This window comes from Phyllopteryx taeniolatus, chromosome 20 (genome assembly GCF_024500385.1).
Source record: "Phyllopteryx taeniolatus isolate TA_2022b chromosome 20, UOR_Ptae_1.2, whole genome shotgun sequence".
Lineage (NCBI taxonomy): Eukaryota > Metazoa > Chordata > Actinopteri > Syngnathiformes > Syngnathidae > Phyllopteryx > Phyllopteryx taeniolatus.
Genome location: NC_084521.1, coordinates 2,282,684 through 2,309,516, shown reverse-complemented (window position 1 = coordinate 2,309,516; position 26,833 = coordinate 2,282,684). Strand labels below are relative to the sequence as shown.

At 43.6% G+C, this 26,833-nt stretch overlaps 1 long non-coding RNA gene across 2 annotated transcripts in view; it reads right to left on the bottom strand.

Moving 5' to 3' along the window:
• Positions 1 to 416: 416 nt before the first annotated feature.
• LOC133470247 (uncharacterized) overlaps positions 417 to 26,833 on the bottom strand; it is a 64,892-nt gene continuing 38,475 nt past the window's right edge. Inside the window, exons 2-5 of one of the 2 annotated variants that reach the window (XR_009785927.1) lie at positions 25,339 to 25,545; positions 1,658 to 1,870; positions 1,408 to 1,566; positions 417 to 1,258 (exon numbers count right to left, since the gene is read on the bottom strand). This is a non-coding gene — a long non-coding RNA (uncharacterized LOC133470247). Of the gene's footprint in view, positions 1,259 to 1,407; positions 1,567 to 1,657; positions 1,871 to 22,417; positions 22,914 to 25,338; positions 25,546 to 26,833 lie in introns of those variants that run through there. The other variant, XR_009785926.1, reaches the window with a different exon arrangement.

The following is a 26,833-nucleotide window of genomic DNA, read 5'->3' as shown; positions in this document are numbered from 1 at the left end:
CCGAAGGTTCCTGGACCTCCAGAGCAGGGTGCTCTTTTGGCTGCAAAGGATTACCCCAGAACTTCATTTAGGCAATAGTTCCCACAGTCAATCATGAAAAGTGAGCATTTTTGGAGAGAATAGTTACAGTTTTTCTCAGTCCAAACAGTTATCAATTGTTAACTTTGTTTGGCACAATGGTCTTCCAAACGTTTGTCAGTGCTGTGTGAAATAAAACAATTCGCTCTACAATTCCCATCCAGAGCTTCGTTTGACTCCAAATGATCAAAACGCTGATGTTTTTCATGTTGGAAATCACGCTTCAGGAAACATTAGAATTTTATGTATTACATTTCATAGACAACACGGAAGAAGGATCAGACGATCAAAATCAAAGAGGCAATTACTGTACATTAAACAAAAAAACCTCCCTCCAATTAAAGAGTTGAACACAGTAATGCTGGTGGTGTGCGAAAACAATTTGGGCTGAATCACAGTACATGAAAAAGAATAAAAACGGACTATAACAAACATTAAAGATGAGGTAACTGGTGAGGCGAAGACATTGAAACAACCACACACGAGTGTACATTTATGTTTGCTTATTGACGACAAGAAGACATTTGCGCAATTTTCTAACGAGACGTCAAGCCGTTGCGGTCAAAGTGACGACGTCAGCGTTCATCCTGCTCGTGTGACGTCGTCTGATCTTTGACAGACTCCAGAAGCAAACTGACAGGTGTTGAGCGTCGCTTCATTCCCAGGACAAACAGTAAAATAAAGAAAGAGTGACTTACGCGGAGATATACGGCTCCTGCATGATATGTAATATTCTCACCGTCAGCTCATATTTGTATTCTCCCTCCATCAGCCTCTGTGGGTACTTCATCAACAAAAATCCAATAGGTTAAATAAATAGGCCTATTTCACTAATGGCAGGGAGGGAAGTGTGACATGCTCATTTACAGCAAAAGAGAAACAGAGCTAATGAAGCTCTCATTTTGTTGTTCTCCAACCAATCATCAAATTGTCTTGATAATGGTGATTCATCTTTCCAGGCAGCTGACTCGACAAAAACCTATCACTGGCGTTCATATTAACAGCTATTCATTGTCATTTGTGCTATACAGAGGCGTTTTTAAAAGAGCGCCGGGCTTTATTGCGGAATCGAAGCCATGTGTAAAGTGCTTGTGTTGCCTATTGTTTTACATTAAGAGACATCAGATGAAAATGATGAGATTTATCCTTGCCGTCCAAATAGTCCAAAACTGGAGCGCACCTAATGGAGACAATGAATTGGAGTGGGTGTAAGCATTGAATCAAAGTCAAAATAAGCCGATCAACAGCATCTCTAAGTATAATATTTGCTCTTGGTGCCATTGAAGTTGGTTTTCGGTGGAGCCGCGTAAATTTGCCGCAGCTGCTTACCGTTGCCCTGTCATCTCGGAACTCTCAATAGCCTCCGCCATTGTCGTACTTCAATGCCACAACGCCCGGAGAGAGGAATGCAGCTGCCTCCAAAAAACGGTCAATTATGACGCCTTTGCCGGCGGGTCAAGAATGCGACATGCCTTGACGACGCGGCCTCTGCCAAAAAAATGTGCAGTGTTGAAACATGAACTCTTTTTTTTGCCGCAGACAAAGTTGTTAAGGTGCTGAAAAAGAGGAATTTTATTACATTTCAACCCTGGAGCCTTGAAACATCCTAAATGGTCTTTCATATCCATTCAGCGTCTTCAGCTGCTTTCTCATTTTAATTCAATTCCATGGAGTTGTACAGTATCAGGCAGCACGCTGGAAGAGTGGTTAATACACCTCCTGGGTTCCAATCTCGGTTTAAACCTTCTTATGTGGAGTTTGCATATTCTCTCGGTTTTCTCCAGGTATTCTTCTGCATCCCAAAAAACACGCACGTTAGTTTCATTGAAGACTCCAAATTGATTGAACTGGTGTGAATGAGTGTGAATGCTTGTTTGTCTATGTGCCCTGTCATTGCTGGCAACCAGTCCACAGTATACCCAGCCTCTTGCCCAAAGCTACCTGGGATAGGCTCCAGCTTATCCATGACCCTAATGAGGAAAAAGCCGTATGGATATTGGACGGACGGATGTATGGTGTCAAATGAAAACAGTGGTCAACACCACATTACCAAACAACCAATGATGCCATCTTTTATCACACAACTTTTTAAAAGATCTAGCTGTGGACTCACATCTCTGGAGCTGATTTAGGATCACATTCAAAACATGATCTCCCATTTTTTTGGAAGCATTTGCTGGCCTTTGTGGAAAAGCCACTGATCTCCTCGGCCTGGTCGCAGTCGGTCGTTTGCTTGTTTCTTGGGATAAAGCGGCCAGACATATTTTTGTTCATGGTATTTCTTCATCGGGCGAGCGATTAGCCCGCCGGCTCCCTCGTCGACCTACCCTGTAAACTTAGTTAACCTTAATCCTCTTTGATGACGTCGGCTTCGCGGGAGGAGGTTGCGGCCGCCCTGCACAGCGGACTAATGATTAGAATGTCTTTAAATAACGCTACAAGTCCCCGGCCTATTATTTCACCCTCTGTTCTCCCCGTCTCTAATGACAAATCTGAGACCTTCGGAGTATACACCATTATTATTCCTTTCTTCCCATCCCACCGAGGCGCTTCCAGCTTTGTTTGATGAGTGATTCCTCTGTGGCCCATCTCTTTTGCCGCTAAAGTAAAGCTCCATTTAAATTAGCTCCTGTGCATTCTCTGGTGTCCCACGCCCGCATGTGTTCCCGTTGCACATCAAGGAGACGCCGTGCCGAGTTCAGAGATTGCGCTTTGCCTCCACTACCTGTTTATTCCTCTTTCTAATCTTCTTCTGTGGATCAAATCAAAGACCAATCAACCTGCTGCTGCTGCTATGCTAACTTTTCTTCACCGAGTAGTTTATGTTTATGTTTCAGGTGTGTGTGTGCGTAACCCACTTTATTGGCCATAGTTCCATTTCATGACACAATGATAGCGTATGCAGATCTGTTGAACTTTATGTTGACCACACACAAGGTTTTGCAAGCGTACAGTAGCCTACATATTGAACAATTTTAACAATGGAAAAATGGCTCTTGCCACACCACCAATGCAGGATAATCTTTTAGAGACATCCAATAAACAGGCCTTTGTGGACTTCAATCAGAAGGGGGTTGGGGGGGTACTCAAATTCCAGTGTTTGTGAACCACACATTACACATTCGTTAATCGGGCCTTTGCCAACTTTGATTGCAAGGGAGGGAAAATGCTCACATTTGACCAGATTATCAGTGTGTGTGTGCCCAGCTTTGAATGTCGTCCACATTGTTGTCTCTTCATCTCAGACTTAACTTCCAAGCGGAAATGCACATAAAATACTTTTGTGGAGTCCCTGCAAGTAGAAGGAATTGTTAGCATGCACCTCCTTTTGCTTTGAAGCTTCAAATGTCCTGTAGCTATTTGCCCATTTGAGGAGGAAAAATGACTTAACGCACCCCGCACACCACAGGATAATGTTTTAGAGACATCCAATAATTATGCCTTTGTGGACTTTGAAAAGAATTGGGGAATCAGGAGCAAAATTCTGTTTACCGGACCTTAGGTAATTCTGTTCTGAAGTTCGCAAAAAATAAAGTGAGCTTCAAAGCAACCATCCCCTTTGGCAAGCAGCTAATGTGGTCTGTAGCGAGTACTGACCAACATGTTGTTAACGTCATCTGTAGTTTAATTGTTTTGCTTGCTGGGAATGTCGTCTATATCTACGTTTCATTATTTCTTGTCTTGTGCCCTCATGCAGTCCCATCTTTGAAGCATTTTGACTAGCTGAACAAACCAGCAAAAAAGGAGACATCAAATGTGAGCAAGTTTCAAAGTGATTTCAAAAATAAGTCTTTTGACAGCGCTTCCCAAATAAAAGCGGATGTTGGCTTTAGCATGCGACACAGATGGCTATTTTTTCATGTCCCCAGGCAGCTCCACGCTGTTCCTTCCGTCAAGACATTTCTGCCTCCTTTCAACACTCGGCACTATTTTGAGTCGGGGAGCTGTGTTTTGGGAAGTTTTTGTCCACGGATCTTTGCTGGCGCCATATCTGCTTTTCGCAGACAAGGTCTCTACGGAGGACAGATCTTTTCTTCCCCCCCGTGTGCCTCCTCAAACTGTCGTCTAGTCTTACAGCTTCCCTCCCCGAAGGCCGACAAGAAGACATTTCACACATCTGCGGGAGCCCCGGCTCAAACTCACTTGGTCTGCTTGTCGCTCCTGGCCGCCTCCCTTTAACATGACGTTTGTTTATCAATCCAAGGCACAATCACTTCAGGATGCGTGCATGCAGCTGCTGAACATCTACCCGTTTTATGACGTCTTTATGTCCTTATCGTCCACTCGGGTTGTTGTAAAGATGACCCCGTGGCAAGCGGCTGAATAATTGAGCGACGTCGTTGGGATGTCTGAAGGAGCACCAGTGCACTGGAAAAGCTAAACGAGGCAGAGAGGTTCCGTTTGTGTAGGTGTGAAGGTGAATAGGATTGGTCAATGGGCACATATATCTTTATATATATGTACTGTATATACATAAAATGTCTTACTGGAATGGCTACTTGACGTTTCTTATGGCTTTTCAAAAATGTCTACAGAGAAGGGTGATTTTAGCTCAAATAGGTAGTAGGTATAGGTAACTGGATAGAGTAGGTCAGTAGGTTGTTAGGTGGATAAAGTTGGTAAGTAGATGAGTAGATTGGGTGGGTAGGTCAGTAGGTTGCTGTGTGGTTCGAGTTGGTAGGTTCAGGTTAGATAGGTAGTACGTAGGATAGCGAACTACTTTACTACCTTTTTGAATGATTGAAGGCCCATCAGTGCACTGGAAAAGCTAAGCGAGGCAGAAAGGTTCGCTCCTGCAGGCTAATTAGCAAAATCTGAACACTTGTGTACCTTGCCAACGGTTTTGCCTTTTAAAATTCCTTCCAGCGGCAGATTCCTTCAGATGGACACTTGCAGAAATATGGTTAAAAATTCCTGTTTGCCATCTCCTCGGTGTCCGCGACCGCCTGATCGGAGCGCATTTAACGAAAGCAAAACCATGTCACGGGTCACTTGGCAGGGCTGCCGAGATCGCATGCGACTGGGCAGGTATCAAGATGACAAACAAACTGAACGTCGCCTGTGTTTGGCCTCAAGGCTCCGTCTGTACGCCTGGGCCACGTGACAGTCTGAACACAGCAAGGGGGACAGCAACGGATGGCGAGGAGAATGTGGCAACTGAAGCAACCACGCACTTTAGTTGGAGGCCCACGCCAAACATATAGTCGGACTGATTCTATTTTATTTATTTTATTTATTTATTTTAAAAATTAACCGTTTGCTTGTTGTACCTGGGAATCATAACTGATGCGCAATCTTGAACCCTCAGAAAGGTGATGCAGATCCCCCTTTGAGGAAATCAGTCGACAACACAATGAGGTTTGTGGTTTCTTCGTTAGTTTCCAATGCCTTCGTGTTTTCTTGTGTTTGTTCATGAGGATTTCTAGTGGTTGCATAACTGCAAAATATATAAAGTCCCATGAGATAAGTTCTGTTGTGAATTGGCTGTTTATAATTAAAACTGACTTGACAAGCACTAAACTTGAACTGGGAGGGGAAAAGAAAAAAAAGAGGCTTTCTAAAAGGAAAAAAAAAAAAAACTGCTGGTGCCGAGACTTTAGAATATATATGGCAAGAATGGGGAATAACCCAGGGTCAGTTGGAGACGACCAGGATAAGTGCAAGACCCTTGTTAACGGCCTATACCCCTAAAAGGAGAATTACCATGTGCTGCTGCTGAACCGTTTGTTTTGCTAGGAAACCAGTGCACAAGACCTTGTTGGAATAGTCGGAATTAATTAAAAGCAATGACAACATATAAAACGTATCCTTTGAAAGCTGCCGATTAAATCCAAGTTATTTACATTATTATTATTAAAGATTGGGACTGGTTGCTGGAGGTACCCTTAAGGTACTCTTTCTTTGTTTGCAGCAAACAACAAATTACTTCATAAAATGTATTACAATCTTAGCATATGTTTTTCTGTTTTCCAGAATGCATCCATGGAGGCATTGCTACGAGGGGATGAAGATGATCCCTTTGAACAAATGAAAAGACAAACTGTAATCCCAACATCTGCCTCTGGATCATTTTGCCACAGAATCCAATTTAGCGATTTAACACAAGCTCCTGAACACTGTGTTTCCCAATGTGATATACATGTAAATATGAATGTAGATATGTTGGAATTTATATGCAAAAATCTATAATCGTTCATTTTAATAATACAATCCTAATTCTCATGTTTATGTATTTATGATTCATATTTATGAACATAACATGTGGCCCCTGGGTCACACTTTGCCCATCGCTTGTCTAGTTGGCACCATTCCTTTCGGAATAAATGGGTTCTTTATTTTTATAAAACTTTTTTGAAGCCATGAAGTGTATCTCCTGACAGAAAATGGACTGTCACATGGTAAAAGTGACCAGAAAACATGAACTGTTTTTTCCCCCCTTTCTTGTGCTCAGCAGAAGCATGTTTTGTGCTCAAAATTCCCCATCTTGACGTCCGCCCGTGTCTGGCCGTCAAACTGCGTCCATGCTGGCAGATTACGACTGGGAGGCATTGTAGTGTGGTTCCTAGCGTGACCGGGGTCAACCTGAGGCAGACAGGTGTCAGGAGGACCAACAGGTCCCATGTGGGTAGAGGTCCACGGCGCGTGCCCTTAGGACTGCTGAGCGAGGGGTGACATGAAGGGGGTTGGGGGGTTGGTTGGCGGAGTGGATTGGGTGGGAATGGTGGTCAAGACTGGGAAAAAACTCCAAGGCTTCATATGTTAAGTGCAATTTAAACATAGATCAGCTGTGTGCCAAGCTGTTCTAATTAGAGCAAGCATGAGGCAAAAACACTGGCATGAGGGTAATTCCAGGGGTCCTTGAAAGAAGAATTCAGGCCCCAAAGAAAATTTCACTTCGCAACATGAAATTTGGTAGGTGTGTCTATTGTTAGTAGACCCACGAAAACGTCTAAAGAACCCCTATGCCCGAAAAGGCACAGAAAGGCTGCAAGTTTGGCTTAATGAGGCTCTACAGTATATATCCATCTAACATTTTAGAATCATTCAAGCCGTCTCCAGGGGTCCGAAGAAAATTCCGCCTGCGAAGCCAGTTTTACTGATGCAACGTGGAATTTGGTAGGCATGTCTGTCATGAGTAGACCTGCAAAAAAAAGTCCCTAGAACCCTTGCCCTGAAAACGCACAGAAAGGCTACCATTTTGACTCACAGCAGCCATTTGAGAGTCATTCAAGATATTTCTCGTGGTACTGCAAAGAAAACTGAAGCCGGTTTTCACTTCGGTAGGCGTAGGCGTGTAGTCTCAAGAACCCATGCCTAAAAAGACACAGGAAGTGGGCCATTCTGCTTTGACGTGGCCATTTACTCGATACAGCCAGACACAGCTCGTTTATTACAGCGGCTCACATCTGCTGGATGAGGTTTTCTTCTCCGGCCACGCACGCATTCAAATGAGTTTGACCCCCATGTGTCAAGAACCTCTCAACCCGTCAGGACACGAAGGATGAGGTGTACGATGGTTTTTGATTAGAAGCGGCGGTGAGCTTTGTTTGGAAGGTCACGGGTTGGCAGCCGGGTGGCGCTTGGCGTGAAGAGTCCTCGAGCAGCGCGGCGCAGCCAGAGGCACTCAGAGAGGGGAAGCGGACGTGGGAGTGATTTCAGGGAAGCGGATTGGATTTCTGGTTGCGCTCACATCCTCCAAAGATAAAAGTGCTTGGAGGGAATAGAGGTTGTTGCTGGTTCATGTGGAGAGCTGCTGGGCCGCCACTATTGTTGTACCAAGTCACTGAAAGCAGTAGCAAGCACTGCAATTTTTGTTATGTTTCTGTTTGTGTCAGAGGCAGCATATTGAGCTGGTGGTTAGCATGTCTGCCTAAAAATCAGGAGGTTCTGCCTTTGATTCTCATCTCAGGCATTACTTGTTTGGCATTTGCATGTTCTCCCATTGCTTGCGTGGGTTTTCCACATTGAGTTTGACGGGGTAGGTCGGCAGCGTTTGGGTAGGATAGGTTGTCTGATATTGTAGGTAGGTTCGTGGGTAGGTCAGTAAGTAGGCAAGTGGATAGAGTGGGTCAATAGATTGGTGGGTACGGTAGGTAGTTTGATACGGTAGGTATGTGGGTAAAGTAGGTTGGAGGGTCTGCGGGTAGGGTAAGTAGGTAGGTTAGGTCAGCAGATGGGTGAGTAGGCTAGTTAGGTGGGTGGGTATGTGGAAAGGGTAGGTAGGTGGGCCGGTCAGCTGTAGGGAGGTGGGTAGGTATGGTACTTCCTAGCTAAGTGGATAGGGTAGGTTCGTGGGTAGGTCAGTGGGTAGATAGGTGAAGAGGGTAGGTTGGTAGTATAGGTGGGAATGTGGTATAAATGTCTGTGGGTGGGATAGGTAGATTGGTGGAGAGGGTAGGTCAGTAGGGTAGATGGATTAGGTCGGTCCTCTGTTATGCTGCAGGAAACTGAAAGAGTTCTTTATTGAAGCCTCCAGGCATGTTTTTTTTTTTGTTCATTTTGACTGTAATACTTGGGAGGTTGGACCTGGTCTGCACCTTTCATTGCAGCATCACAATTACTGGACTGGACCAATTGGCATGAATGGCATGGTATTGACGTGCCCCTATAAATACCCCTCTTGACACTATGGGTCCACAGACAAACCCGACCAACGTCATCGTTGCTGCTTTTTCCACCCACACGGCTATTCCCTTTTGTGTGTCTGTCATTAAATCACCTCCACTATTTGTTTATTTTGGTGAGTCACAAAAACGGAGGTGAAATCCAAGCAGCGATTTTCCCCGGTTGAGACAGCGTATTGTGTTCTCCCCGCAAGGCATGAAGTCTTGGGGGAATCATTTATTTCTCAGCCAACAGCCCTCAGTGTGCACCTCCACTCTCACACTGTTCTGACTTTGCAGCAGGAAGTCAGTTTGCCAAATGTGATGGGCTGTGAGGGTTCAAACTCAACTTCGCTCTGCCCACTAGTTAGGTTGCTACAACGGCAATGGAAAGACAACCTCCAGATCGGAATATATATATATTTTAAGCCCTAGCATATAAATTGTTTAAGTTGGGGGCATGGATGCTGTATATTTCATAGTCCATCACAATAGGGCATCTTATCGCTCGTTATTTATTAAGTGCAAGCCAGAGCGCTGCTTCCTCGAGTTAGACAGCGCTCTGCCCTCGGGCAAGTGTGAACTAACACAAATATGCACTCAGTCAAGGAGGTGATGGGAACAAGAGAGAGTCCTTTACACTTTCATAGACGGGCGCTCCACTTTTCACTTAAAGAAAAGGGAAAAAAACGTATTTTGCCTCAAAGTGTGTGCCACAAATCTATTTTTCTGGGTTAGGGTTTGTCTAAATGAAGCTCCTCAATTCATTTCAACCTCGTTCCTTGACACCAAGATGCCACAAAATGGCAGCAAATCAATCATTGTGTTTCTTTGGTCTGAGCACAAAAAAAGGAGAAGAGGTTTCACCCCCAAAAAATTCTGCGAATATGTGGGCATGCGCTGAAAGGTTGCTTTGGGTTTGGACTTCCATAGCAAAGCCACTGGTTAAACTCCAAGTTTCTTTCCAGCGTGACTATTTTTTTTTTCCTCGTCTTTTATTAATTTTAAAGGTCATGATTTGTGTTAGCTCCCATCTGTGCCAGCACATAATTGGTGTCACCCGCAGACAACGGTTTACACAGGAAAACTGTGGCATTAAATATTGTTAAAGCAGCGAGAAACACACACATACGGAGCAACGTGTGACACGGCGTGCCGTGTTTATTATTAGCGTTGGTTTTTCATGGATTCCCAAGACCTGTTGCTGACTCGCAGCCCGAGGGAAGCTTTGGCGCGGCAGCTTTTTCTGTGATTTTACACTTCACTTGGCCGCGCAGCCGACAGCGAGATAAAATAAAAAATAACACATCTGTCTGAGGCGTGGGAGTGTGTTTCGCACCTCGCACTTCTGCCTCAAAGGACAACATACCCACGAGGGGATGCCTCGATAATTACGATCTAAATCGCACTGGCTGCCAAGACGGAAAATACGAAGGAGCGAGTGAGCGTCGTGTGTTTTGTGTTTTTTGAGGCCGGATGCATCGCTACATGTGGGACGAGGTAGAAATGAAGATGAATGGAGGACAAATGGGCGTCCGCAGTGAGGGATGCGACTGTTTGCTGGGATGCGCGAGAGGCCTTCAACGGGGAAGGAGGAGCAGGTGGCCCGCGAGAGCCTCGCATCTAATCTGATTCATCTGCTCTGTGACATAGAACTAGAAATGACCTCAGAGCTTCTCTGCAAGCAAAAGTATTACAAGCAGCTCCCAGTACAATGCAGTTGTACGTCACGAAACTACGAGCATCATGATAAACAAATTATTGCCTTAAAATTGTGTATTATTATCAGGGATGCACCCATACCACTTTTTTTTTTTTTTTTTTTTTTTGAAGGCAAGTAAGAGTACAAGTTCTTACATTTGACTACTCACTGATAACAGAGTACCAATACTTGATAATGCAATTGGGATGAAAGTGTGTTTTATTTGAACTAAATATTGCTTGAAAACGCAAACATTTCTTGAACCTGGCATAGTTGTTACTCAAATAACACTTTTTAGAGTAACAACTTACTCATTACAGACAATTTAAGACCCAACAGGACTAATTCGACATTTCACACAATTTGTGTCTGAGTCTGAGCATAAGAGGGCACTGTGTAAAAGGATTACATAGATAAAAGATGAAGAAGAATGTAGAGTCCGGCGGTTGTACACATCGGATGCGATGTTATCTCAAAAGTGTTGACTACAAAATAAAGTGAGTTAGAAGGAAGACAAGAAATCTGATGATTTAAATTTACGATTGAATATGATTCAAATTTAGGTTTGTTGGCCCGGCGTTATTCCAAAATCACTCTTAATCCAGTTCACACCACAGTATAATCGCTCAGGCTCATCTTTCAAGACGTTTGATAATCAGGCCTTTTCTTTGCCGACAGTTTTGGTCGCAAAGATTTGCTTCACACACTTATTCAGGCGTTATCGAGTGCTCCTGGGTTCATCTACCTCACCTGCGAACAGTCAGACCAGCTTGTTTGGATCAGGAAGGGGTTTGGTTTCCTTCTTCTCAGTTGGTTGAGAGTCTTCAGGGTGTCAACGCCACCAGTTGGCTGCCTGGGTTTGCGTCAGGCCGTGTTTTAGTGTGGGAAGGACCATTTTGTCTTCACTTGACTTCCAAGTTCCATCGTTGTCTCACCCCTTTTGTAGTGTTTCCCGACATTGGGTTTAAGGTCATTTTGATAGAATTACTGGGTTGTTAGGGTGAATTTTATTCCCCCAACTTCCATTCAGAAAACATTCAGACGCAATTTGTTTTTGCACTTGAGTGCCTTTTCATTTTTATTTTATTTTATTTTGGTTAGTTTCCCAACCAGGGAAAAATTTGCAAGTGAGGGAAATTGAGAAATTATGGCTCAATCATCAGTGTGTGTACCATGCTTAATTGTCTCGTTGAATTTCATATAACAATCACCGAGTTCGTGGCTCAGCCAAACTTGATGTTCATCATACGCGAGGACTTATGATTGCAAATATTGTAATACATTTAACATTTATGATTGTTGGCCCCAACTGTTTTCTGAGCCGAACTAGGAGGGATAAAAAAACACTCTAAACCCGCCGCACACTAGAGATCATTGTTCAGGACATTAGAGAATCGGGCATTTCGCTGTCTTTTCGGAGAGGGGGAATCGAGCTAAAAAAATCGGCCCGATTATCACTTTCTGTTCTGGGCTTAACATGCCAGGGACTTTCACATTTACTGCTCGACAGTTTCTTGGAACAGAGAGCACGGAAACAACATTGGACAATGAGCCACATGCTGCTTCACCAAACGACATTTATCTGATTGACATGTATTAGACTACTACGATTAATTTCCATTCCAAGCATAAATAAATGAGACGAGGAAGTTGTCATCAAATATCCATTTGAGCGTGTACTGCCTATGCGAGGACAACACAATGTTTCTTTTACGTCTCTCCCAAACTGCAGTTGTGGCAAAATGATGGTTTTAAAATGTCTGTTCATTATACCCGTGGCATTAAATGGCAACTGGTGTGGATATCCATGAAGACTGAGCACTAAAAATGTCTCTCTCACGGGCATTAAATATTTCTGGAGCGCGCACGGCGGCGGCCACCCACTCGCCTCGACCAAATAAAGCTCTCACACAGTAACTCTTGAGGCAATTTCCTTTCGCAGTCACTATTTTGTGCTGAACACGCCGACAGTGACACATGAGCTAACACGGTGTCAGCAGCATTCTGGGGGGGGTGCAGCCAGCCCAGCGTGGCACTGCCGCTCGCTCCACTCGTAGCAGCTCTAATCGAGGCTTAAATGAAAGTAGATGGTGTTTCGGACGCGGCTGATGATTGGCCCACTCGCCAATAAACCAACGCAATTAAATGCTTGACACTTTGTAACACAAACCAGAAAGTAAGAATTCTAAATCCACTTATCTCAAATCCACTATGCAGCCGGGAGTGCACGGGGGCTGACTCCTCACGACATTCGCAAATTATACAGTAACACTCATATCAGTGCAAAAACATGCAAACTGGCTTCATTGGAGGCCTTCAATTACTTCTTATTGGTTGTCTGGACCAATTTGATGACTGCCGTGTGTCCAGGGTGACTCACCTGTCAATCAAAATATTGCAACGCAATTTGAATTGGTGATGATAAAGCAACCTTAAAAGTATACAACACATCCTATATACTACGTGTAATTCACTTTGCAACTCGAGTGTAAAAAGCGATTAGGTACACAATCAAATGAAAAACAGCGCACAAAGTACCATGACTGGGACAAAGTCGTAAATGCGCCAAGTCTCCCAGTGGACGCAACCCTGACACGATGGTGTTACAAAATGATCATTTTGACACTGATTGGAGTACTGGCAGTGAAGTGGTACATGCTGCTGCGAGTTTGATTCCTGGCCAGTGCCCCAAAACCTAGCCACAGTCGCATTAGGGAGGGCATCTGGCGGGAAATCTGTGCCAAGCAAATCACACGAGTCACTCGCTGTGGCGACCCCTTGTAGGACGAGACGAAACTCACAATGACATTTTGCCGTTGATTTTGTGAAATGACGATGTCATGGTCATCGCGACCCTCTTTTTTTGATTTTCAGAGAGGTATTAACTTTTTTTTTTTTTTTATTCAGTTTCTATCATTTGATTGCATTATAACAAGCATGTATCAAAGCAGGAAGAACATATTTTTGTTGGATTTTGAATAAAAACAAACTCATAAAATTGGGAATATGCACACTTTTTTCATTTTGCATATTAGGTATATTTACAAATCATTAGTGAGGATAAGTGGCAAAGGAAATTGATGGATGGATAGCCTGATAGCATAATTACTAAAGTCATTGATGACTTGCTGTCACAAACTCAACAAAAGAATACCAATGTTGCGGCAGAAAAATTTTTTGGGGTTAAAAAATGACAAGGTCAATTATGCCATTATGCTAACAAAATCCTTCACTTCCTGTCAGTGTCAATCCAAACTGAACGTGATTATTTTTGTAACAGCAGATGTTTCTTTGTTTGGATCACATTATTGTGTGAGTCACGTGAATAGGTTGACTAGTGAAGTGACATACATGCATCATTGTAGTCCATCCATCGTCGATATCTTATCTTCGCCATGGTTGCGAGTGAGACAGCTGACTTTAGGCAGGAGGCGGGGCACACCCTGGACTGGTTGCCAGTCAGGAGTTGTACAGTTCGACTATTCCGATGCATATGCTCAATGTGAAGAACTGAACATAATCGTGTTGTCTCTCAGTGATGTTTTTGGGGGAGATTATCAATAGCGTGCAATCAATTGATAGCCTCCCAGAAAACATTGTTGCTGTTGTTTATGTGAAAGTGTCAGTAGATGTGAGGAATATCGTTTTGTTGTTATTCTCTCTGATATTCACAATGTTGTTATTTTTTTATTTTTTTGCAGGATTGATGGTTTCAGCCTGTGAGAACACGGCGGAGATAAGAGTGATTATACACTCAAGAGAGCGGCCACCCAGCTTCGCCCGCATCGCTGGCTGGCAGCCCACCGGCACAAAAGACGCTGGCGGTGCACACGGGTGCGTGCGTGTGTGCGCGGCCGCCCGCCTGCCTGACTGCCTGCGTAGGTGCGAAATTGATGTGAAGGGATCTGTTTTTGTTCACCATTGATTTGGAAATGCTGAGTACGTGCGGAATTGGACAAGAACGACTGAAATAATTCCTCCTTTTTGTACTGAAGAAGCAATGAGTGCAATAGCAGAAGGCAGAAAATTGCGCCCAAAAGTTCCCCCAAAGCTTTTTTTCTTCACTTCTGAGAGCATCCAGTCCATTAATAAGTTGACCTTCCTTGCATTTCAAATCAGCCTTGCGCAACTTGCCTCCCACTAACCGTTGGTTTCTGAACAATGCTCCACCTTATGTTGTGCCCTATACCAAGAATGACTGTCTTTTTTTTTTACGCAATCTGTGATTGGGTAAGGAATGATGACACTTATCACACCCCGAAGTTGCCTGCTCGTGGGAGGCAACAACCCTCTCAATGAATGTAGAGATTGGACGTTTTTTTGTTTTGTTTTGCCGGTTTCGGGGTTACTTAGCTGGGCTTGGGCCACAATTTCAGAGATGTCTCCGCACCATCTTCCTTGGAAATGGCCTGCACAATATGTACAGTGCACAAATTCACACCGCAAAGTGTCTTTGGGTAGTTGCTTAAACGGTACACGTTTTTCGTCTCCTTTTTCCACTTTGCGAATTGTGAGCAAAATTCCCCATGTGGTGAATGTGTTGTAGCCGCTTTTTCCACTCCAGTGACCGCTTGGGGAAGCTAAAGGCCGTTAGCTATGTCACATTGGTCTCCGTGGACACGTTGTAGATGTCTAGCTAGCTTTGCTTAAGGCTTGGAGCAATACATGCAGTGATGTCACTTAGTGTGCATTCGTGTTGTGCTTTTTGACAAGGCACAAACAACGACTTGGTCATTTGCATCCAGACCTCAAGCATCTTTCATCTGAAACAGGAAGAATAAAGATTTGATTAAACGTGAAAACAATTGTTATTGACATTGAGTTTCACAGCCCAGGCTGGCAAACAGCCAATGAAAAGCCTCTTCTAAACTTTGAAAATTTGCAGCATTTGTGTCTGACAAATGAGTGTCTATTTAATGGACTTCTTAAGGGTTAACAATGAAATGCAAGTTTTTACCTTCAAGATGAATTTGCCTTAAGCGTTCCTCGGTGTGTTGCATTTCCCAACAAACATTCGCTGTTTTGAGAGACATTATGCATTTTTTTTTTTTACTATTTAAAACAGTTACCAGGTGTGTTAATAACGTCACGCTTGAATCAAAATACAGAAACTAAGAATATTATAGTTTGTGTAATCTGTAAAATGTAAGCTGGTCGAAAACAATAATGACCAATCATATTGGCACCTCTCATTGGTTCAACATCCTCCATGTACCAGAATGTTGCCTCCTAACTAACAAACAACCCCAAATACAAAACTCCATGCTTTTATTTTTTACTTTTATTCATAGTTCACCCTTGGTGGAGGTCTTTGATCATTATGGCATTGCTAAAACAGCAAATCTAACGGTGGCCTAAGACTTTCTCACAGTACTGTGAAAACAAACGAGCAAATTAAGCTTGTTGTCGTTCGCGTAAGGTAACAGCTCCCCACAACTGACTGACACTAAAAGACACTGTAACGCAAATGCAGAGTGAAGAGAAAATCATTGTCAGTTGGCGCCGGTATCGCAGCGCGATGGCGATGTAACATGAGCGGCAAGCCTGCACGGAGCTCGACGTGATTAATGTGGCGTGTGCGTGTTGCATCTCATCGGCAACTGTCAGACAAAGGCGACGGTTTGCGTGAACTTCCAGGCTGCAGCATCTACCGGTCGGGCTGATACCAATTAATGGCGCGTCAACAAACATTTGCTTGTGCATTACTCATGTCAGAGTGCTAATTAATAACGAGATAGGTACAGTGAGGAAGAACGCTGCTCCCGAGTACCCCCCCCCCCCCCCCCCAACAGCACACATGATCCAGGTTGTGAACCTCTAGACAGACATCCGCCCAGCTAGCGCTATGACAACAAAAGTGCCAAAAGGTGAGAAAGATGAGGAGCTTGTTCATGGCAGACTAAAGCTCAGAGAGCAAAGATGATAGATGGAACAAGAGATCAACATATTTCAGAATGCTTTGTATCACTTCAAACAGGTTCTAGAGGTTCTACAGCTCCACATGTTCGAGTGGTGATCAAGGAGGCTCTGGTAGTCCAATACAAGGTGGTGATTGCGGCTATTAAGAAGGCTGCAGAGGTTTCACATGTCTAGATGATCTTGTGCTGATCAAAGAGTTTCTTGAAGTCCACTACAAGTTTGTGAACGTGGGCATTAAGAAGGTTCTAAAGGGCTAGATGTTCTAGTGGTGCTCAAGGAGGCTCCGGTAGTCTACTCCGAGGTGGTGATTGTGACGACCGAAGGCTACATAGGTTCTGTATTTCTAGATATTCTCATGGTGATCAAGGAGGTTTTTGAACTCCACTACAAGGTGGTGAACACGGGCATTAAGAAGTCTCTAGAGGTTGTAAGAGTCTAGATGTTCGATGATCAAGGAGGTTCCAGTAGTCCATGAGAAGCTTGTGAATGTTGCTATTAAGATGGCTGTAGGAGTTCTACATTTCTAAATGTTCTAGTGGTGATCAAGGAGATTCTTGGAAGTCTACTACAAAGTTGTAATCATGGGCATTACGATTGATTCTAAGGGTCTCGATGTTTGAGTGCTGATCAGAGGTTCTGGCAGTCCAGTACAAGGTTGTTATTTTAGCTATTAGGACGATTCTAGAGGTTCTACATCCTTACATGTTCTACTGGTAATAAATGAGGTTCTGGCAGTCTACTACAAGGCCGCAAACGTGGCCACTATGAAGGTTTCAGAGATTCGAATGGTCTAGGTTGTTCTTGTCATGATGGAGGTTCTGGTAGTCCACTCCTATGGACAATTCGAGAATGTTCTAATGGTCGAGAATCTTCTAGACGTGTTCAAGGAGGTTCTGGTGGTCCACTACCAGATTGTGATTGTGGCAGTTAAGAATCACTAGTGGTCAGCAAAAAGAATCACTATTTTAAATACAGTTGAGTTGTATCAGAGAGCCAAGTATTTTTTGAGTCGGTACTTGTGAAAGGTTTTGAGAACCACCAGTCGAAATTTTCTACCCTCCAGGCCGTGAAGCTCCAGACAGTCATCCGCCCGGCTACGTCGCTACGACAACAGAAGGGCCTCAGAGAGAGAGACAAGGTGGGAGAGATGAGAGCGTGTTTGTGGAGGATTAAAGCCCTTCCGGGCGCAAAGTTGATGGATGGAACGGGAGCTCTCCATCCATCAGGAACGCTTTGCATCACCTCAAACAAGCCGAGCGTGCCGAGGACGCCCCGCCCCCGCACGCTCCCCAAACGGGCCCAGATGCTAACTTGACCTCCGCCTCCAATCTCGGCCGTGATGGATCTAGCGGAGGCGACAAGTGAGACGTGCCGCGCAAATTGCCAGGATGTCCGCTTGTCTTCCTCCTCCTCCTCCTCCACGCAGCCTATTACGGCGCTCATACGAGACGTAGCCGTTCACCGCCGTCACCAAACGTCGAGACTCTTTTATCCTACGCTGGCGTTTTTTCATTTGGAGCGCCGCCAATTTGAGACGTTTTCAAAGACAATCCTGGGCTGCAACGACTCAAAGCGGCCCGCTTACTCGCTCTCTCACTCCTGGCAACCCCTTTTATATTGGAGAGTTATTTTTCTTTTTATTAGAAACCCTGAACTCATGAAAATTTCCTCTGAGGACGCTTCTTAGTGTTTCCTCATTCATAATGAGCGTTTGACTCTTCTAAAGCCACATCTCTCCTGCACTTTTCCAGCAAGTCTCTTATTCATATCTCCACTTTCTTTCTAAGTTCAGCCCTCATCAAATCAGTAAGCATATTTTACTTTAGGCTATGACATTTTTAGTATAATTGCTGCATAAGGTCGCATATCGATCGGCCCCTAATTTTAACCAAAGCTCTTAGAGTCGGCTCTTTGAAGTCAAGGCCCATTGGGCGTTCCTCGTAGCGTTTCGTCGACATTCATTCCTGAGCGACCATATATGCGTATTTATGTGTCACATTCTCTTCCTTCGTCCTGCTTTGATTAACATTTAGCACGATATTTGCGCTTTATGAAGCGTAAACAAATATGCCGTCAGAGAGCAAAACAAAAGGAGCCTAATAATCCTCTCATTTGCTGAGAGGAAAAAAAAAATAATCTGTTTTTGTGTTGCAATCATCAGCTCGCGCAGGCTGTACTTTTTTTTTTTTTTTTTTTTTTACAAGCTCTACTGCAGGAGGTCGCAGTTCTCCACACGAAGTGCTTTTGTCTCTCAATAGCACCTTTTTAAAAAGGTCAAGGGGGGAAACACATGTTGGAGAGTAAAGGTTTGTCTCCCGCCTGCGCTGCTCACTTGTTAAATGTGCCGCACCGGCGGGCTGCTCGGGTCTGTGGCAGAAAGTACGAATATGTCTGCTCGCCAATGAAAATCATGTACCTCCATGCATGAAATTCAAAAACATAATTAATAAATAAATAAACAGCAATGGTTTCTGGTTTAAAATAGCGTTCTAGAAACAGTGGTGCCTTGACATACCAGTGACCCAACTTACAAGTTTTTTGAGACACGAGGCATTGTTCGGCCGACGTATTCGAATGAAAATAGTGCATAAACACATATGGACAGACAATATAACTAATGGATCGATAACATCGATTCATCGCCCTTCCCTATTAGAAACGATTGCGGTACAGTGTAAAAACAAACCTCAAAGACACGGAATGTATGGCTGTGCAAATATGCCCCCTGGTGGCTGTGAGCAGCAGAGGAAAGACCATCAGATCTTTTGATTCTTACGCTTGAGTGCGCTTGAATGAAATTGCTAAATCACCGGAAGCCTTGTGTCATTGTGCACAATCCGGTTGAGAGGCAGCCTCGTCCATAATTGTCGTTTAACCTTCCTGTTTACCTTCAAATGTTTTCAAACTTTCTTTTTTATTCCGTCATTTCAACCTCTAGAAAATGAGGACCAATATATTGTTGCTGAGGTTCGTGTCAGTTATTTTGTTTGTTGACTTCCGAAATGGATTTCTTACGTTTTATACCTCATTGAAGACTCAAAATTGCCGTTAGGTGTGAATGTGAATGGTTTTCTTTCCAATATGTGTCCTGTTATTGGCCCCTCGTGACATTGAGGTCAAGCACAACAGAAAATCGATATACTCTACTGGAAATTGGGTTCATATTCAAGTGTGGTATTCAGTAACAAGTTCACTTGACAATTAATAGAAATGGGAGTTTCCACTTTTTTCTGCCTTTCCCATCAGTTCCTTCTGTTTTGGACAAAATGTGATTTTAGGCATAACACAAAAATACAATGCTCTGTTTCGGTTGAGACGGTCATGGACTGTAATTCACTGGCAACCGGTCGTCGCCACTTCTAAAAGGACAAACTGGGAAGCAAACCTCCATCGGGTTTGTGGAAGACAGAAAATGTACGCTTGGGTTGTGTGCGTGTAAATTTAGCAAAACATAATTGTTAGCCTACTCGGAGACAACAGTGTGCGATCCATTTTTACCATATGAGGAAGGCTAAAATCGTCATTCAAAACATTTACAGTTGTGTTTCCGAAGAGAATGCTTGAACTTTTGCCATCCAGAAGTATGAGTGAGGTTATAGCGAAAAGGTCTATTGGAGCCGCGACATAACAGGATTGTTAATGAAGAAAGAAACAAATTGCCGTCACACGTTTTAGGTTGCGTGGCGCTATTTAAGACTCATCCCTTCAAGGCACTTTTCTGTCTCATTGTTTGGTGTCACTGTCTGCAAAAGATTCTGGGGGGAAAAAAAAAAGTTTCAACTCAGGCGAGCGGCGATACGGATCTGTGCTATCGCGCTCGCCACCGGGACGGATTAAGACTCATCACGCTTGTGCTAATTAGCCAATTACGAGGCGGCAGCACTGGAAGATTCTTGCCATCATTTAAAAAGTTAATCTCGCTTCTTTTATTTGACCCCCCCCCCCCGCCCCCCCATCACATTCATTTGCCGGAGTAATGGCCACGTTTTAATCCAGTTCAAGCAGGAGCTCCCGTATTTAATTTCATAGTTTGCTGAAAGTCTCGGCGAACTGTGACGCCGCGTCGCGCGCAGAGGGGAGTTCAGCCGGCGAGCGGAAATGGAAGTCGACAACAAAAGCACGGCAATTCCTTTCAAGAGGACAGTAATAATCTTTTGATTGATAACCATCCGCAGATTAAAGTGCAACCATGCCCACACAGCTGCAGTCATTCGTCTAAGTGCGGAATGGAAATCGCGCTCGGGGTACGCGGGCTCACGGCTAATAATAATCATCCCTCTCCGCAACGATAACAGTCATTAGTCGGCGAGCGGCCTCGGTGGGAGAGGATTTCGCGCTCGGTCGTGGAAAGCGGGATCAAGGACGCGGCAAGGGCGTCGCTCTACCTGCTGACAAAGGGGGAAAAGATGATCACTCTAAATGGCGCCCACTAAATCTTTCACACCTGTCAAGTCCATTTTGTCAGGGTTGAAACCCGCCACCTCCCCCGCCGTCATCCCGCACTCGGCCTCGGTCCATGCAAACCAAGGCCGAGATTTATACTTGAAATTCATACGCTGTGCCCCCGCAATCATCTAAACTTTGTGGCCGCGCCATCACTAAACATGAGCGCATAGTCAAAATCTTCTAAGCGGGGGTCGCGCTGCAGGTGTCGGGCTCTAAAAGGGGGATGTTATGGAAAATTGATTTTAATGCTCTGCGATTGCCTGGCAACCAGTCCAAGGTGTCAGTCGGCATAGATAGGCTCCAGCTGACCTCCGACCCTCGTGAGGGTAAGCGGAATAGAAAAATGGGTGGATTGGACTTGTTTGTATACTTTTCACAGTTCACTATTCACAAATGCATTCTCCTTTTTGCGTTGTATTCCCCTGTGGAGCCTATCTTCAGCAATTCGCAGAAAAAACTGAAAGAAGCTAAATGACCTCTGTGCTTGGGGGTAAAAAAAAAAAAAAAAAAAGCATGTATTATGTGCAGCAGGGCCAGGCCATTGTTGACGGCGCAAACATGGAGGAGAGCATCACTTGAAGGTGAACCTGTTCGCAGTTAGCTAGTCACAAATTCAAATGCACCCAAGATAGCAATCTTTTATCATTCCAATTAAAGTGGACATATGAAAAAATTTGCCTTTTTGTTTGAATCCAAATGCTCAACAATCTGGACTTCCTGTCCACCCATATAGTGCATTTTTGGTGGCTTGCTGATGCAATGTGGCTTTCACCACAACAAATGAATTTGCGTCTCTATGAGTGCTCGTTTCGTCTTAGAAATGTGGCACTTACTTGTTTGCCGTAGTATGCATGTGGTACGTGGGGCGGGATACAGATCTGCCTGTTAGATGAGCCAATTGCACCCCAAAAAAAAAAAGTATATAATTCTTGATTCTTCAAGTATTTGACAGAAGCATGCCACAGATGGTATCTTAAGACACTTGCGAACTGTTTTAAATTCTGTGTGCGGGGGTGGGTGCATAATACAGCTCCTTTAAAATTGTTATGATGCTGATCGGCGCGACCTTGTGTCGCCGCGTTAAATTTCACCCTCTGAAACGGCGGCCTATTTTCCACATGGGCGGCGCCGTGAGTGTCACATGATTGGACGGGGGCGGGGGTTGAGCAAATGAGGCATCGGGGCCCCGTGAAGCGTGCAGGACGTCGGTACGGGACAATCGCATTGGCACAATGGTTGTCGAGCGAACCAACAAAAAGTCTTAAGCGCCATTTGTTGACTTCAGCCATTCTATGATGACCACCAGAACGAAGGTCAATTACTGTCTTAAAAATAACAGACACAATCAACGTGACCATATTTCCTTGGTGTAATGAAATTAAACAGGGTGCAGCATGCAATCAGATAAGCTCGTATGCTGCATTCATTGCTTTGCTCCGTGCAATTTCTCCTCTTCCTTTCCGTTTTTTTTCATATTGAACTTTTTAATTGTGGCCTGAAAAAAAGTCAGAAAAAGCAGTGACTCAAAGAAGTACGATATCGTACACACAAAGAACGCTACCTTTCTACAGGTATCTTATTTAGTTTTTATTATTAATCTGCTTCCTTGAGAGGGTCAAAGTGCGAGGCTAAGAACAGATAAACACGTCGATGCCAAAAACGTTGCAGTGACTCAAAGAAGTACGATATCCTAATATTCCCGCCTGACAAGCGACCTCCTTATCGCGCGCTAACAAGACGTCACATCGTATTGATCAAAAAGGATTTAGCTTGGCTGTCGTTTCCAGAAGAATATTCGGAAAAGCCACCAGTGTTTCCTGTCAAAAAAAAAAATAAAAATCTTTTTTTTTTTTTTTTTCCCCCTCCAGGAATCAAGATGTACAATCTGAAGAAGAATCATGTGGACTCTGCAAGTTGAATTACTCTGCGCGTGAAATGAGCTGACACTGGGGGTGGAAAGAAGTGACAATCTGACGCGCGGGTGCAGCAGTAGTGACTTCCTGCGCCGTGGAGATCAGCCTTCTTTTCGCTGCGTCTGCTGCGACCGCATCATGGCGCGGACGATAAGCGGCGTGGCGAGCGGCGCGGGGGATTTATCTGCTGCGGTGCCGAGTGCCACCGTGATGATGATGATGATGGAGGAGGAGGAGGAAGACTGATGGCTCCTTTTGACGGGACAGTAGCAAATGACATGCCATCTATTGAGTCACGTGATTTTGACAGTCAATATGTCACTTACTGTAAAACTGTCGGATAAAACAAAAGACGATTGTATATTTAAATACACCATTCAACCAAATCATCACAAACGACTCGATTGCTTACAGATGATCACCACAAAACGTCGTAGGTCGAAGCATCGTAAACCGTATACGATCATCGTAAACGATTTAAATTACGGTCGAATTTTTGTCGTTTTAATAGCATGCAGGTAATATAATAGTGTCGCAATGTGTCATGTAAATGAGCAAAGACGTTGATGAGCTAACCTTTGGGTACCGCTTTTGGCGATTTCAATTCTTGTCAGTATTATGATTGTCTTTAGCATTTTCCTCTTGGATTCAATTGTTATGGGCTATACAAACAAATAATAATAAAAATAATAATCTACAGAAAATGAGGGAGCACAGGTTCGGAATTCTTGTTTAGCTTTCGGAATATATTTTCCTCGAAATTTGGACTTGCGATTGAGTCTCTGTCTACTTCCCACTGTGGCGTCTGCAGTTTTATTGAATCGTTAGCCACCATTTTGAAGAGCAGGTTCGGGTTTTATTTGACAAGCTGGTACACGGGATTTGGAATATCAACTGTAATCCAATATGAAAAGTTCAAGGGATTTCTTCAAGGAGCTGTTCTTCACAGAGATGAATCCCTCTTATGGGATAGTAATTTTACTTTGATACGTCATTTACATAACGCAATTCATCTCTGTGATTAAAAGAGTGATGTTTGAAAATGTTTAAGGAAACGCTGCGGTACCGTGGCATACAATTTTCCCCCATTGGCTTTAAAGGGGTGTGGCCTAGTGAGTGACATCAGACGCTGCTGTCACGTGGTTAGATTAAGTGTTTGCTCCTTGTGAGTGTTTTTATTTGTTTGTTTGATTTTATCCCACTCAATAAATAGCAAAGAGTACGTAAGCAACTTTTAAAAAAAAAAGTTTTTTTTTTAATCTGAAGTCAATTTCTTACTCTTAACACAACACAAAAAAAAATCGACTTAAACAATAATAATAAAGTGAATTTGGGGCACTAGTCAGTCAAGGTATCACAGTATGTTGTATGGGAAACATGCTGTGATAAGTTAATCTATTCCTCTTTTTTAGAAGTGCATCAGTGTGGAAATAAAAACAACAACAACACGGGCATATTAGCAATTCAATTTGCTGCTTGCCATGTTGCATTTAGATGCTCCGCCGCGCTCCAAAGTACGAAGTCGGAACGACGCGACCTCGGGGCCGCGCCTCATTACCTCACTCTAAATGCCGCCCGGGTCGTTTTGCCCCGGCGGCCGCTCGAGAGCTCGTCGTGTGATGTTGCGTCGAAAGCAAAACTTACAGCTTCATATATTTGCTTTCTAACGTAATTAAACTCTGCGTCATGCAACACTCAGCGTGAGTGTTCGATGAATACTCATTAAACTCCAGAGAATGTTGTGTTGTTGGGCTGAAAGCTAAATTAAGATGCTATTTAATTTTCCTTCGCCGCCACGGCTAATCCAATGAGCGCACGTTTGCCGTCTTTGTGGCGGCCTGCGGAGCGGCACTCTTGGATCTCGCAGCCCACCCTCGCCTAATGAAAGGTGTCGAGACATCTGTTTCCACCGGCGGCAATTAAGTTATTGGCGAAAGATAAACACGGCAACTTTTTAATGAGATACCGAGAAAATTCATCGGAAAGCAGACAAACGCTGGCGTTGCTTTGATCACCACAAACAGATGCAGAAATAACCTTTTTGCGCGTGTGGAATACGGATGCGGGCGCAGCTAATTATATCTGCATTCCGTTTTGACCACAAACATGCCAAATTAAATATTCTAAGCGTCACAACAACAATTGCATTTCACTTCCATGAAACCAATTTGACACGTCCATGTGTAAGCAAGGAAGCTGTTGCTTTGAAAGAATATCATTGTCCAATCAGAATAATTGAATGGGTAAATATGACGCCATTTTAGAGAATGTCTGACCCAAGAATTTAGAGGTAAAACATCGCATCAACAGCATTTTGCTCACCACTCTACCACATTTTCCCACTCTGGGATTATTTTTCATTGTTAGACCAAGAACCCTGTTGATTTTTCAATGAGACCCAATTGAAGACGCTTCGGGCATCCTTGAACATTCAATTTTTATGATGTGATTTTACAGAAGCTGTGGCTCTCTGACATTATTATTCACTGTTAGAGCGAAAGGCCTGTTGAGTTTGAAGGAAACCCAATCCCAGATGCTTCAGCAGCCTGCGACCAAACACAAAATAACTGACGGAATAATTTGGAAGTAGATGAAAACAAAAAAAGTCACCACTCAAACTGATCTTCACACTCTGTGATTGTTCGTTGTTAAAACAATGTTGGATTTGGAGCAATACCTCATCACAGATGCTTCAGGTGTCTGTCCTCCAAAGCTGCTTTTTTGTGAGTCCTCTGTCAGTAACACCGCTCACCCAATAGCTTTCAAACTTTCAAGGATTATTGCTGGATGTTGATTTGGAATGATTCCCAATCCCAGAGGCTTTATTCTGTCTTTCACCCAGCGTTCCAAAGACAAAATGATTGACTTAAGAATGTGGAGATAGCTGGAAAAAAAAAAAAAAAAAAAAATCAGGTACACGTTTTGCTTGTTATCACTCAATCCGACTATCACACTCGCTGAGACAGACACAGTAGATAGATACTTTATTTATCCCGTAAAGGAAACTAGATATTGTTAGAAAGAACAGCACTGATTTATTTTGCAACAGCGAAACACAAATGCTTGAGTTGCCTTTTTTTTTTTTTGTCTTGTAACCGTTGTGGATCTCAATCAATAGCTTTCAAGATTTACTGCTTGTTGTTGCTTTTGCAATCCAAATGTGTTTGTATGTGTTTTTTTTACAGTATGTAAAAACCAAAGAATTTGGAGGTAGCCTAAGTCAAAATAAAAAAATGAAAAAAATAAAAATCTCAGACAGGATTTTTTGTTGCTCTCAACCCAATCGTCACGCTCTAAAATCATTTTTCCATCGCACCGTGTTGATTTTGAAGGATACCGAATTCAAGATGCTTGCCGACTCTCATTCAATCGCTAGATCCGATGCGATTTTACACATTGCCCAACACGATCATTTGGAACTGACTGAAGTGAAAATAGTGCAGACAGGATTTTCCATGTTCCCCTTCCACAAGAGCTTGACACTCGGATTTATTTTTCATTTTTAGAGCAATAACGATTTTAAGGGTAAGTCCATTTCTGGTATATATGATGACAAGTCAAAGCTGTTGTGACAAAGGTATTAAAGGTACAGCACGTTCTGGGAATGTGGCCGGGTGTTTTTTTTTTTTTTTTAGTGTTTCTCTGTCAGCCAGATTACAGAAATACAGAAATTGAGATTTGAGAAGTTTTAGATATCTGAGGTCTCAACCAGTTACTTAAAATTCTCAAACTTTTTGTCCAATGTCAAAGGCAGAACTTTAAAAAAAAAATCTGGTTTCTTTGCAGACATGACTGCATCCAAATTTCATTTTTGCACAAGTATAGACGAAATATGTTGAAGGACATTGGCATCTCGTCACAGCCGCTGCTTCTGGCATTGAAGCGGTGACCTTTTTTGTTCAGTTTTTTTTTCAACCACTTTCCAAATGTTCTTGGGCCCAATGTGGCAGCCTTGAACGTTCCTTGCACAAGTCGCCCGCCTGGTGACATTCAAGCCGCTCCCGGGAGAGGCGTGCTTGGCTTTCAGCTGGGCTTTTTTTTTCTTTTTAATGTGGCACCATCTCAGGAAGTACGGGGGGGGGGGGGCAGATGGGCGTAATAATGAAGCGTGATTACGAGACATGAATCCATCCAGCAAGCAACTGCAAGCGACAGCCACAGCTGCCGCAACT